The following is a 13311-nucleotide window of genomic DNA, read 5'->3' as shown; positions in this document are numbered from 1 at the left end:
GTATAAAATAAAGAAAGCTGTGGAGTGAGGGGGACTATGCTGAACATAGAAAATTTGTATGTCAATAAAATTCATATTATGGGGTCCAGGCTAGAACCAGTCACTCCTAACTTGAAATCTCAAATGACCATAGCAAATTGTGCAAATTAGTAGACTGTGGAGAAAGAATTATGAAGAAGAAGCAGGCAAAGTGGGAAAAACAATCCCACAGAGCCTTGCTTTTCTTGACACAGAATTGGGATTACCTTGACACAGGATGTTGTTGTTGTGCAGAGTACTAATCCCTCAAAACAATGTGTAAAGGGAAGACAATGCCATTGTCAGGGCAGGCAGTCTGGAGTCAAGCTGGCATTTGTTCCAAGAAGCAGTCAGGGGAAGATGTCTGACTGAAGCAAAGATGGAGGAACCAGGCCTGCAGTTTTATAGAATCACGTTGTGCTATTGGCTCCCTGTGTGATGTTTCCTCTACTGAGCTGGCAGTGCAAGATGGTGCTGAAGTGCGGAAAGCGGACCAGTAATGCTCCCTCTCCCCCCCCCCCCCATGTTAAGCAGCCACATTGAAAGAGAAAGTTGCCTGCATCCTACTGCCAGAACCAGTCATTCATAAAGACCTCTTCCGTTGATCTTTTTTTGGTGTGTGTGTTTGTGTATACAACTAATTGGTTCTGAACGAGAAAAAAGAAGCGTAGGCAAGAAGCATAACAGGCTGTGAATTATCTTAGAAACATTCATTAGGAGGTATATTGAGAATGTTTTGAAAGGCATATTGAGAACGTTGAGACAGGTCATAAACAGCACGCAGGGAAAAAAAGAAACAGCCATAACAACGATCCGTCATGCAAGCACGCATTACTACAAATTGAAAAGCAGGCATAAATATTTGGAATCCATCCCATAACTCACACCATCAGGAAGGAATAAAAGAGGAAATAGATAAGAAGAGACCTAATAGAGTTCAGAAGCAGAGGAGTGTGAGGAACAGTTCACTAATTTAACTGATTGTTTGTTTTGAAATCAGGCAAAGACATCTATCTGATAAGAAGAATTAATGAGAACAGTATAGATCCTCACAGTTTATGTGGAATCGGCTATCAAAGTGCCAAATCAATAGGCACTATTTCTAATTTGCATTTCAAAAACATGAAATCTTCAGAGCTGTAGCATCAGGGAATGTTTTTAGAAGAACCTTGCATAACTTGGGAGTCGATAAACCGCCACTTTTTAATGCCTGCTTCAGAGTACAAAAGGTTTGATGTGAGTGTACCTCAAACAATGCGTAGCTGTGTTCAGATTGGTAGTCTGCAGTTTGCAACAGACCAATGATAAGCTAATGTGTTACTTTCCAGATGACAATGTACTATAACTCTCATAATTCCTGGCTATTGGCTATGGTAGCAGGGGTTGACGGGAGCTGTAGTCCAGGAACTTTTTGGAGGACACAACATTGGCTGCCCTCATATACTTCATTTTGGGATGCGCAAACTATTCTCCTTTGCTTCTACCAAATTAGATTAGATGAGATTAGTCTTGAATTCACAGGCTGCCTTTCCACCAGCATTCAGAATAGCTCACGTTATACAAAATGGAAACAATCTCCACAAGGATGCATAAACAAAATGAGCGGTAATGAACATTATAGTGACATAATGATCCATTGCCAAACATAATGCTAACATTTTGATACTTCATTAGCTTTTCATGGAAATAAATATTTCAAACGGCTGTCAGACCAACAACTCTGCAAAGGTATGAACATCTCAACATTTAAAAAAGCACCATCAACGCTCACAGGAGTGGGAATTTTCAAAAACTCAGCCCAGCTCCCACCTGGATTGCCTACATCTCATCTCAGCCACCCATCTTTCCTTTGGGGCAATCTTATACATCATGACCTCTGGGACAATTTCAGAATTTTAAGCAATTAATGTTCCTTTCTCAGGACTGTTTCTGTTGTTCAGTGGAGTGGTTACTGAGGCACTCGGCTGACGAAAGATGCTGGCTGTGGAAACCTTGAAAGTAGTGTATGTGATTGCTGTTAAAATGTTTTTAGATCATTTTAATTATCTTCGGTATGTGCTTTATATTATTTCAAACTGTGTTAACATTTTGATGTTTGCCACATTCTGTCAGCCAGCAGAGGAACCAACCCCCATGGCAGGTTGCCAGGAATGGATAAGACAAGGAAAAGTCCTTACCATCTGTTTTTTTATCCAATATTCACAGAGAAAGGCTTGGCAATGCAGCCTCTTGGAATAATGTTGTTGTCCCAAGTGAGCCTCCACCCCCTCCGTCTCTCCCACTATCTAATGTGTCATTACTGGTGCTGAAAAGTGCCCTCTGCCTTTGAGCTCTTTGCTCTCCTACTTTCAATGCTCGCCGGGTTCTGGGAGAGGGGGGTCTGGTATGCTTTCTAAAGACACTATGTCCATCAGCTGTCACTCCCCTGTTGCTTCTTCTTCTTGCTCCTCCTCTCCCATTATTTCCCAGCTTTTCCCCTCATCTGCTTCTGAACTGTGATCTCCCTCAAACCCCTGTTGTAATTCTGAACTGTCTTCTTCTCTGGAAGGGTCAGGCTGGGGAGGTGGTCCTCCACCATTCCTCCTCTGCCCTGCCCCTGACACATCCTTCCACAGAGGAAGGAAGGGATAAAAAGCAATGAACAAATATAATAATTGTCAGGGAACTGCCATCGGCTCAGGAGCGAGAAGGGAAAAGCCGGATGGATTACAGAGAGCCCCCAAAGATCGTGGGAAACAGCACCTCCTCAGCGGAGGAGAGTAACCACGCCTCCAGTGGAGAGGAGCTGCAGGGCTCAGGGGAGGCAAGGCAGTGCCAGGACACCTTGCCTGAGCAAAGCGGGGAGGAGAGAGGTCCTCCGTTACCCATGCCCTCCTTGCGCAGTAGGCTTCCGCGCAGAGAGGGGAAATGCAGACTGGGCATCAAGAAACTACTCTGCTGGGGAAGGTTTAAGGACCGCCCACTCTCAGATTCTGCCAGTGAATGAGGGAGCCATGGAATAGTGGCACTCTGCATGGCGAAGGTTTTTTTGGCACCAATAACAAGGCTTTACAGCCGACCAGGGAGGCATTTGCCTGATTGCTCTTGAGCAACCCCCTGATACCCTTACATAATAATAAATAATAATATTTGTTAATTTATACCCCACCATTCCTGGTTCAGAAAACCAGGCTCAGGGTGGCTAACAACAAATTTAAAACACTTAATTGATGCAACAAAAAACAGCATAAAATACAGTATAAAAAGTGAATAACAATAAAGTCACAATTCAAAAATCAATTTAGGGGGAAAATCCATCCAATAAACATTAGATGATCACCAGGGCTAGCTGGCTAAATTAGTCCTATTTGGGCCAGTGAGAAGACCAGGGGAGAATTAGCTGTGGGATCCCAGTGCAGGTAATCTTCATAAAAAGGGGAGGGGGAGGGAAGGGAGGGGAATAAATGATCAGGCTAAGTTCAAATGAAAGCCTGGCAGAATAACTCTGTCTTACAGGCCCTGCAGAAGGAAGTTAAATCCTGGAGGGCCCTGGTCTCATGGGACAGAGCATTCCACCAGGTTGAAGCCATCACATATGAGCGAAAATGATCATGTTTATGATAAATGCAAGTATATAGGTGATGTTTTTTGTCAACCTCCTTTTCCACTCTCACACATGGGGCAGTTGATGTTACCTGGCCAGTGTGGTGTAGTGGTTAAGAGTGACAGACTAGCAATCTGGGGAACCGGGTTCGCGTCTCTGCTCCTCCACATGCAGCTGCTGGGTGACCTTGGGCCAGTCACACTTCTTTGAAGTCTCTCAGCCCCACTCACCTCACAGAGTGTTTGTTGTGGGGGAGGAAAGGAAAGGAGAATGTTAGCCGCTTTGAGACTCCTTAAAGGGAGTGAAAGGCAGATATCAAATCCAAACTACTCTTCTTCTTCTTCTTCTTCTTCTTCTTCTTCTTCTTCTTCTTCTTCTTCTTCTTTGCTTAAAAAAAGGCCACTTCAGCTTAAGGTCAATGCAGTCCTCCCATCTTGTCAGGAAAAAAGCCTGGATAGTTCAGCTGGTTAGAGCATGGTGTTGATAACACCATGTTTGCAGGTTCAACGTATGGGACAGCTGCGTATTCCTGCATTGCAGAAAGATCTTCAGGGTCTCTTCCAACTCTTCAGTTCTATGATTCTAAGCTAGGAGCATGGCCACCCTCCCATCCCCCGGTTAAAAACAACAATTATGCATACATTTCATGCAGGAAAGGACATCAGTACCGGCCACTAAGCAACGGTTTTAAAATGCTGAGTTCTGTGGAATAAAAATAGCCGTTCTTGAATCCAATTCGCCGCCCATCTACGGCATAAGTAGTGTCTCACTCGAGAGGCACAGAATGCTGTGCTGGGCAGAAAACAAGCAAGTCTCCTATAAGGACATTTATGCATTGCCTTGGAAATCATTTTGCAAGGAAGCATTCATTTTGTTGCATTGACGTGTATCTATAGCTCACAGCCCTCCTGGCAGTGTATCGCTTTCTCTTTGTGCTAGTGGAAACCCCAAGAAATGCTTTGCAAGAACTGCAAGAATAAAGGGCAGACAATGGGGGGGGGGGGGTTGGATTTTAATGCAGCTGATTAGCATTATGAGTTAGTAGTGAATGGTTGACTCTTTTCTAGTTTAACAGCAATAATATCGTTCAGTCCCTGTAGGGAAGGGTCAGCTGGCAGCTTTCTGCCACAGGACACCTAGAAAAATGCCTTAAATTGAGCTGAATGGAAGCTTTCCAGGCTTTCAGACAGGGGATATTCCAGACCCTCCATGCTTCCCTTATTACCAGGGACAGTACAGTCCCAGATTTACAGAAGCTGCCCTGGTTTCTGATTTGATTCTTCAGGACCTCTCTATTTTTACTGGAGAAATGTTGGAGGGTTTGGAGTTATGGGACCCCCAAACCATCTGAAGGCAGCCCTGTATAGGGATTTTTTTTTTTTTTTTACAACATTTAATGTTTTATTGTGGTTTTTTAAAAAATGTTTGGAGCTGCCCAGAGTGGCTGGGGCAACCCAGTCAGATGAGCAGGATATAAATAGTAAAATGATGATGATGATGGAATAGGGCTTCCCCATTTTCATCGGAGAAATGTTGGAAGGTATGATATTCCTACCCCTCCCTGGAGAAACTGAACATGGGACCTTACATGTGCAAAACATATGCTCCACCACTGAACTGTGGCCCTTTTTCACCCATGCACTCCATAAGGCATCATGCTGTGTGCTAGGATTTTGCTGAAAGTAGCACACAAGCAAAAAATTATCCCTCTCATATACTGTCTTAGGAGAGTGGTTTAAACAAATGCAGGGTTTTTTTCTTTCCCACATCAGTAGCTGCATAAAAATGTGACAAAATTAAAGCAACTGGAGGATGTTGTTTCTTCCCCTTTTCTTATCTCCACCAAAAGATTTTTACGATCTTCAAGGAAAGCACAATAATCTGAAGAGACTGTTCTCTTCTTGTTGGTTAGGATCTGCTGCATTTCCCTAAAATGTAGCAGCAATGAAGTTTCAATTTGCCTTGATTCCTCTCCCCAATAGTAGTTCATAAGAACTCGTAAGCTGTGCAGAAAATCTGCAGCGGCGGAGACTTGTGCCTATGCTATAAATGCAAACAGTTTTGTCTACAGCAGCTTTTGCCAAGGAATTCAGATTTCTGGAGGAAAACGTAGCGCAGAGCCAGAACTATTCACAGATTTTATTTTCATTTTGGAGGTCAACCTGAAAAACTAACAAAGAAAAAAGAGCTTCAGCTTACAGCTCTGAGGCTGGGGTCCCTCCCCCTCCCCATTCTTTTGTTCTTTTCTTTGAAACGTTTTATTTATTTATTTTCACATTGTTCTAAAATCTGCCGCGTTTGTCTAGCTGTGTGGTGGCAGCAGAGCTTTCTCTACATCTCTCTCCATCCTGACTTCCCACAGAACCAGAAGCTCAGTAAGTCCAGAAATAAGGAGAAGAAAAGATTTAAGAGGAGAGAAACGAAATGGGCTCTGATTGGCCAACAGAGGCATGACACAGCCAGGGGTCGGTTTGAGGGGGGCGTCCCCCCTGCCCACTAGCCAGATCACTGTGAGGACCCGGATCACTGGTTGCAACACCGCCCACCGGGGAAATTGAGCGGATCTCTCAGACACACCTGACTTAGGCCGCTTGCACACCATACATTCAAAACACATTTCCCTTCTCTCCCCCAAAATAATTGTGGGAAGAGTAGTTTCTCCCTCATATAGCTACAATTCCCAGCACTCTAAATAAGTACATTTCTCAGAATTCTGGTTTTTTTGGGGGGTGAGGCGAATTATGCATTAAATGTGCTCTAAATGTACATAGCCTTGTTATTTACATACAATCATAGAACTGTAGAGCTGGAAGAGACAATAAGGGACATCTTGCAATGTTGGAATATTTTGCCAATTGTGGGGCTTAAACCCACAATCCTGAGATTAAGAGGCTCATGCTCTACGGATTGAACTATTCTCTGGACCACTCCCTTATCCAAGTCCCAATCTTTACTTCCTAAACCCCTCTTATTCTGTTTCTCTTCCCAGGAATCTGACTCTTGCTTTGATAGGCTGGTGTTGTTTCTATCTCTCCCTTCTGAGTTATTTCCCTTGCCCTTGCATGAGATCTATGGCGTTCAGTCAAAGGCAGAAAAGCTTAGCCAATGGCATTCGAAAGAAATCCTGCCTGCTTGGCCTGTCTCTGACATAAAGGCATCTCAGCCACTCATGGGCAGATGTTTTGGTTTGTATTACCACAAAACAAATTATGGTGCTGGAGGAGACTCTTGAGAGTCCCATGGGCTGCAAGAAGATCAAACCTATCCATTCTTAAGGAAATCAGTCCTGAGTGCTCACTGGAAGGACAGATTGTGAAGCTGAGGCTCCAATACTTTGGCAACCTCATGAGAAGAAAAGACTCCCTGGAAAAGACCCTGATGTTGGAAAAGATGGAGGGCACAAGGAGAAGGGGACGACAGAGGACGAGATGGTTGGTTAGTGTTCTTGAAGCTACCAGCATGAGTTTGACCAAACTGCGGGAGGCGGTGAAAGACAGGAGTGCCTGGTGTGCTCTGGTCCATGGCGTCACAAAAAGTCGGACACAACTAAACGACTAAACAACAACACCACAAAACCACTCTGCTCATTGCAACATAGATTGACGGGTATCTCGCACAGTCACATAACATATGGTTTTAAGCGCACCATTGCTGCCAAGGCACCGAACATCACTTAGCAGCCATTGCAGGAAAGAGCCTCTTGAATTTATCATCTCACCAATTAAACATGTTAAATTCTTGTCCTGGCCGGAGGGCTCTATCGCAGCTGGGTGACACTGTGAAGGAAAAGACAGTTTGTTCTGGTCTTAACAGATCACTCTGAACAGCATCATTTATCTAAATTACTCCCAGCTCTGCTTAAATGTGCTGTTTGAGTTCATCTCTGCAGGGACTAGGCACAAAAAGAACTGTGTGTACAACCTAGTGGATGCCTAAAGATACAATGCAATGGCCCTGAATCACCTTAATAGCAAGGATACAACAAAAGAGTTAGATGCAGGAGGCGTGGTGGAGAAGGTCTTAGACTGAGAGTGGAGCTATATCATTGGAATTGCTGTAGTGATCCTCTTGTATGAGTTAAATGAGTTTGACACGCTTCATAAGAACTCATGCCTTAAAACAGTTCCCCATAATTAGCATCAGAAAGTCTGTGGGGTGGGATGGAAAGAATTAACCCGCTTACCAAAACCTGACCTAAAAGAAAACAATTTGGGGAGATAGAATTTGAGTGAAAGAATGAAGTGTTTTGAGATAAGTCAACAGAGTTCCTATAAGACTAGCTCTATTCTTTAAGAGAGGAGAGGTTTGCACAAATCTAGGAGAACTAAATGACTCAAGCCACTGAGACAGCGATTCCCAATCCCAACTAAGTCATTGTGCACATTAGCTTTGTACAAGCCAAATCTCTCAATCTAGCCTAATATATAGGCTTGTCATGCGGATAGTTGAGAATCCGCCACATGTACAAGCCTGACAGGAAGGGCAGGATAACAATTGTACTAACTAAAAATGAGCCATTGTGTCCATAAGAAGGTGACTGGAAGCAGAAAAATGGCATTGGCTTGTCCTTGTTTTTATTATGTGTTTTGTGTTTTCATATCGTAGGGCTTGTAAGGCTGCCATAGGTCATGAATTTCCCAGATTCATCTGCAAAAAACAGTGCCTGGGTGGAATTTTTGAAAAGCAGCAACAATGTCCAGGAAATCCTGGGTGGCGATTTTTCCTTAAAAATAGGTTAAAATCTTCTTCTTCTTTTGTGTTCAGATTCTCACTTTTTGAAATATGGCAACATAATAATAATAATACTGAATCTTATTTTTCTATCTTTCTCTTTTAACTTCTTTTCTATTCATTTTCCCAGAAAGATATTTTTGATTATCTTGTTTGCTTGAAATTATTGCCCATAATTTGGGTTAAATGGGGTTGCTTTTATTGATCTTGCTGCATGTAGCTATGGGGTGTTCGCAGTATGCATTTATAGGTCCACACTTTGGGTGCTTCTTTTGGTGTGGTTGCAATTATCGGCTGAAAGCCAGCTTGTCTGAAGCTTCCATTACACAGAGGGTCCCCTTGTCTCACAGGGCAACAATTAGAGGACACATAATCAAGGCAGCAACACAGAGTAATTGGCGGTGAAGGAAAGAGCATTCTGAAGTCCTTCAGCTGATAATGCAATTAGAGGCTTGGCACAGAGTGACAGGGTCACCCACCAGGCCTTCGAAACTCTCATGATTGCTAGAAGGCAGCTTGATTTGCTGAAAATGTCAGGGTTAGAAAAGGCTCTTCCTTCTTTAAACCAATATATTTTTGAAAGCAAGAGGTCCTCTTTCACAGCCTTATATATTGGGCTGTGCAGCGGGAGAGTAAGCCCTATTGTGTTATTCCCAACTGTGGGGTTGGAATGTTTGAAAGAGGAACGGTTAACTTCAGCAAGGTGACCCACTGAAGGAGCATCTCCACCCCCATTTTTCTGCCCGAACACTGAGGTCCAGCACCGAGGGCCTTCTAGCAGTTCCCTCACTGCAAGAAGTGAGGTTACAGCGAACCAGGCAGAGGGCCTTCTCAGTAGTGGCACCTGCCCTGTGGAATGCTCTCCCATGAGATGTCAAAGAGATAAGCAACTACCTGACATTTAGAAGACATCTGAAGTGAGGTTGCGTGTCAAAGCCCCTAAGCCAAGCCCTGGGAAAATAAAGGCACAAGGACACAAAATTTTAGGTTAATGTTAATGGGCAAAATTTAGGCCACAACTTTATTGGTTACAGAATGTGGGCGGTCTTGGCTTAGGTATTAGCACCAACAGACTATATCTGACTCCTGCCCACCTTGCAGGAAATCTTCAGCAACGTGATGTACTGAAGGAATGTCTCCACCCCCATCGTTCAGCCCGAACACTGAGGTCCAGCTCCAAAGGCCTTCTGGAGATTTCCTCACTGTGAGAAGTGAGGTTACAGGGAAGCAGGCAGAGGGCCTTCTCGGTAGTGGCGCCCGCCCCGTAGAATGCCCTCCCACCAGATGTCAAGGAAATAAACAACTATCTTACTTTGAAAAGACATCTGAAGTCAGCCCTGTTTAGGGAATTTTTTAATGTTTTATTGTGTTTTTAATATTCAGTTGGGAGCCACCCAGAGTGGCTGGGGAAACCCAACCAGATGGGTGGGGTATAAATAAATTATTATTATTATTATTATTATTATTATTATTATTATTATTACTACTACTATTAAGCAACTTTCAGGGTGCTACTCAGTGCAATGGGATTGCTTTGAAATCCTAAACTGTAGCATTTTCCTTTGAAATCCCATGAGCTTGTATCAAGAGTTGATGCTGTGCGAATGGAAAGTCCTTCTGGCTCATGCAGGGCAGTTCCTGGATTCCCACTAGCCACACCCCACTCTTTGCCACCCCACTCTTTGCCACCCCAAAAGCTGCTCCTGAGATTTAGGGAACCCTCTGGCACAATATGGGATGTTGCGGTGGGGCTGCAGTGGGTTACGCTGTATTGGCAAGAATCAGGGTGATTGTCCTGCATGAAAATTGCATTCTGATTGTTCAAAAGTGCTTTGACTTTCAAGTCACTAGCTTCAATGGGAGATTCAGCATGGTTAATTTTCTCCCTATTGAAATAAACAGGAGAAATCTTCCTGTCCTATTTGCACTTCCCCCTGTCAAAGAAACCCCAACTTAAACTTTCTGCACAAGAAGGATGCTTCCATTCTGATCTTTTTAGTTATCCCTTTAACCAGCTCTACAATATCCTTGAGGAGGAGGAAGAGGAGGAGGAGGAGGAGGAGGAGAAGAAGAAGAAGAAGAAGAGGAGGAGGAGGAGGAGGAGGAGGAGGAGGAGGAGGAGGAGGAGGAGGAGGAGGAGGAGGAGGAGGAGTTTGGATTTGATATCCCGCTTTATCACTACCAAAGGAGTCTCAAAGCGGCTAACATTCTCCTTTCCCTTCCTCCCCCACAACAAACACTCTGTGAGGTGAGTGGGGCTGAGAGACTTCAAAGAAGTGTGACTGGCCCAAGGTCTCATCCAGCAGCTGCATGTGGAGGAGCGGAGACGCGAACCCGGTTCCCCAGATTGCTAGTCTATCGCGCTTAACCACTACACCACACTGGCTCTCCTACACTCTAAATAACAAATTAGCTCATAACTCTTGAAGCCGGCCGGAGTCTACTTACCAATGGTGGCAGATCCCCAGCATTTTGCAAACCTCTTGTTTTTACAACCTGTCAGGGACTGCAAAAACACTGTTTTCCAAATACCTGATAATCCATAATATATGGGCTGCATTTGGCTTGGTCGGTCATGAATTGTGCAGGCCTGCTGTAGATTTATGCATTATAATTTTTGCTTGTTTCATTTTAAGCCCCCTTTGCCAGAAGCTCTTAACAATGAATCCCAAGATACAAAAAGCAATAGGCAGAAAAGGAATGGGATGCTCTGTTCCCCTTCTGGCACAGTAATCTAGCAGTGTGTGTATGAGTGTATGTAAGGAACGCAGGTGGCGCTGAGGTCTAAACCACTGAGGCTCTTGGGCTTGCCGATCAGAAGGTCAGCGGTTTGAATCCCTGCAACAGGGTGAGCTCCCATTGCTCTGTCCCAGCTCTGACCAAGCTAGCAATTCAAAAGCATGCCAAAAAGTGCAAGTAGATAAATAGGTGCCGCTGTAGCGGGAAGGTGAAAGGCGTTTCCATGCGCTCTGGTTTCCGTCACAGTGTTCCGTTGCACCAGAAGTGGTTTAGTCACGCTGGCCACATGCTCCTGTGGACAAACACCCGACTCCCCTGGCCTGAAAGTGAGATGAGCACCGTAACCCCATAGTTGCCTTTGACTGGACTTAACCGTCCATGGGTCCTTTACCGTTCTCTCCCCCCCCACACACACAATAAAGACATTCACTCTTTCACACACATCATTTATGGTATCCACAATGGTGTATATAGGTGTGGAGGAGAGTAAATTTCAAGTGAATTTTATAGCAGTATCATATATGTGCCTACTCAGAAGTCAACTTCCTTGACCTCAAAGGAACTTACTGTCTGGGGGGGTTTGGAGGTATGGTCAAACTTGAGGCTTTCTTTGCTGGGCCGTATCGCTGCTATGGAAATGTGTGTATTGCCAGGAATGTTGTTTTTGTTTCGGTCATTGCAGATTTTGGATGGAGTGGACTGTTTCGGGAGGTGGCAGAGAGATATTTCTGGATTTGTCTGGCAGGGCAGGAGGCCCAGAATGAAGTTTAGGATACTGGCTGATGCAAAGGAAAGAGGTGGATTTGCCCTGCCAGACCTTAAACTTCAGCTGCATTTTGTTGGCTGATAGAATGGCTGCTTCTTGAAAACACAGACGTTTTGGATTTAGAAGGTTTCAATAATGTATTTGGGTGGCATGCATATTTGTGGTGTGATGAGGTCAAAGCACGTGAAGCGTTTAGGAATCATATTGTTAGGAAGGCATTGTTTGGTGTTTGGACGGGATATAAGGACTTGCTTGAAGGTGGGGCCCCAAGGTGGTTGTCGCCGATGGAGGCGAGGGTCCGGGGAAGGCTTGGTGTGGGGGCCGAATGGCCGAAATATTGGGAGATTTTGGAGCGGGAGGGAGATAGATTAGGGTTGCAGAGCTTTGAAAGACTAGAAAACAAAGTGCGAGATTTGCTTCATTGTTATCAGATAATGGAGGCATATAGTTTGGATAGGAGAGTTGGCTTCCAGGTGGAGAGATCAAGATTGGAGGCAGAACTGTTAGATCCCAAAACTAAGATTTTGTCGGGAATGTATGACTTGCTGTTGAGGTGGAGCGCTCGGGGTGGGGCGGTGGGATCTGCTATGATTGGATGGGCTCAAGATGTTGGCTGACTGGGAACAGTTATGGACCACAGGTATGAAGTTCACAGCATGTGGTGCCTTAGGAGAGAATGTTGTGAGGGTGATGTACGGGTGGTGCATGACACTGGTCAGGCTTGCAAAAATATATCATTTGTCTGATAATGGGTGTTGGAAATGTAAAGAGACTGAAGGAACATTCTTTTTTTCTTTCACCTTTGGTGGACGTGCCCAAAGATTAAGGCAGTGTTTCCCAACCGGTGTTCCGCGGCACACTACTGTGCCGCGAGACGTTGCCTAGTATGCCGTGGGAGGGAGGCGGGCGAGTCGCACGGCGTCTCGGCGTCGGGCGGCAGCGAGCCCAGGAAGCGGCCCAGCCGGCCGGGGTCGCCCGCCTGCAGCAGCGCCTCGCACCCGCACGAGACCTGCTCCGCTGAGAAGCGGGCGAGCGCGGAGGATCGGGCGCGGCGGAGGCCAGCCCCGCGCTTGGAGAGGACGCAGCAGCCGTCGCCAAACCCGATCCTCCTCCTCCTGCTCCGCCGCCGTCCTCTGGCTCTCGGCCGGGAGGAGCCTGCGGCGACGGGGCGGGCGCCGAAGTTGGCAGAAGTTGGCGCGCCTCCTCGGCAGCGCCTTCGTCCTCCTCCTCCTGCCTCTGCTCTCCTCCGGCGGCGGGGGCGCGCCGCCCTCCCCGGCCGGGGGGCTCGGCGGGGCCCGCGGGGAAGGAGGCCATGTTCGCGACGCGCGGGATCGCGGCCCCCCTCACCCGCCTCCGGCCCGCTCCCCTCCCCCTGCGCGCTGCCCTAGCCGTGCGGGTCTCCTCCCCCTGCGCCGCCGTCCCCTTTCCACATCCTAGGAGCCGCGGTCCGCCTACCGCCCCCGGGCCGCGGCGC

This window comes from Podarcis erhardii (genome assembly GCF_964252035.2).
Source record: "Podarcis erhardii genome assembly, chromosome: 8".
Taxonomy (NCBI): Eukaryota; Metazoa; Chordata; class Lepidosauria; order Squamata; family Lacertidae; genus Podarcis; species Podarcis erhardii.
This window is presented reverse-complemented; position numbering follows the sequence as displayed.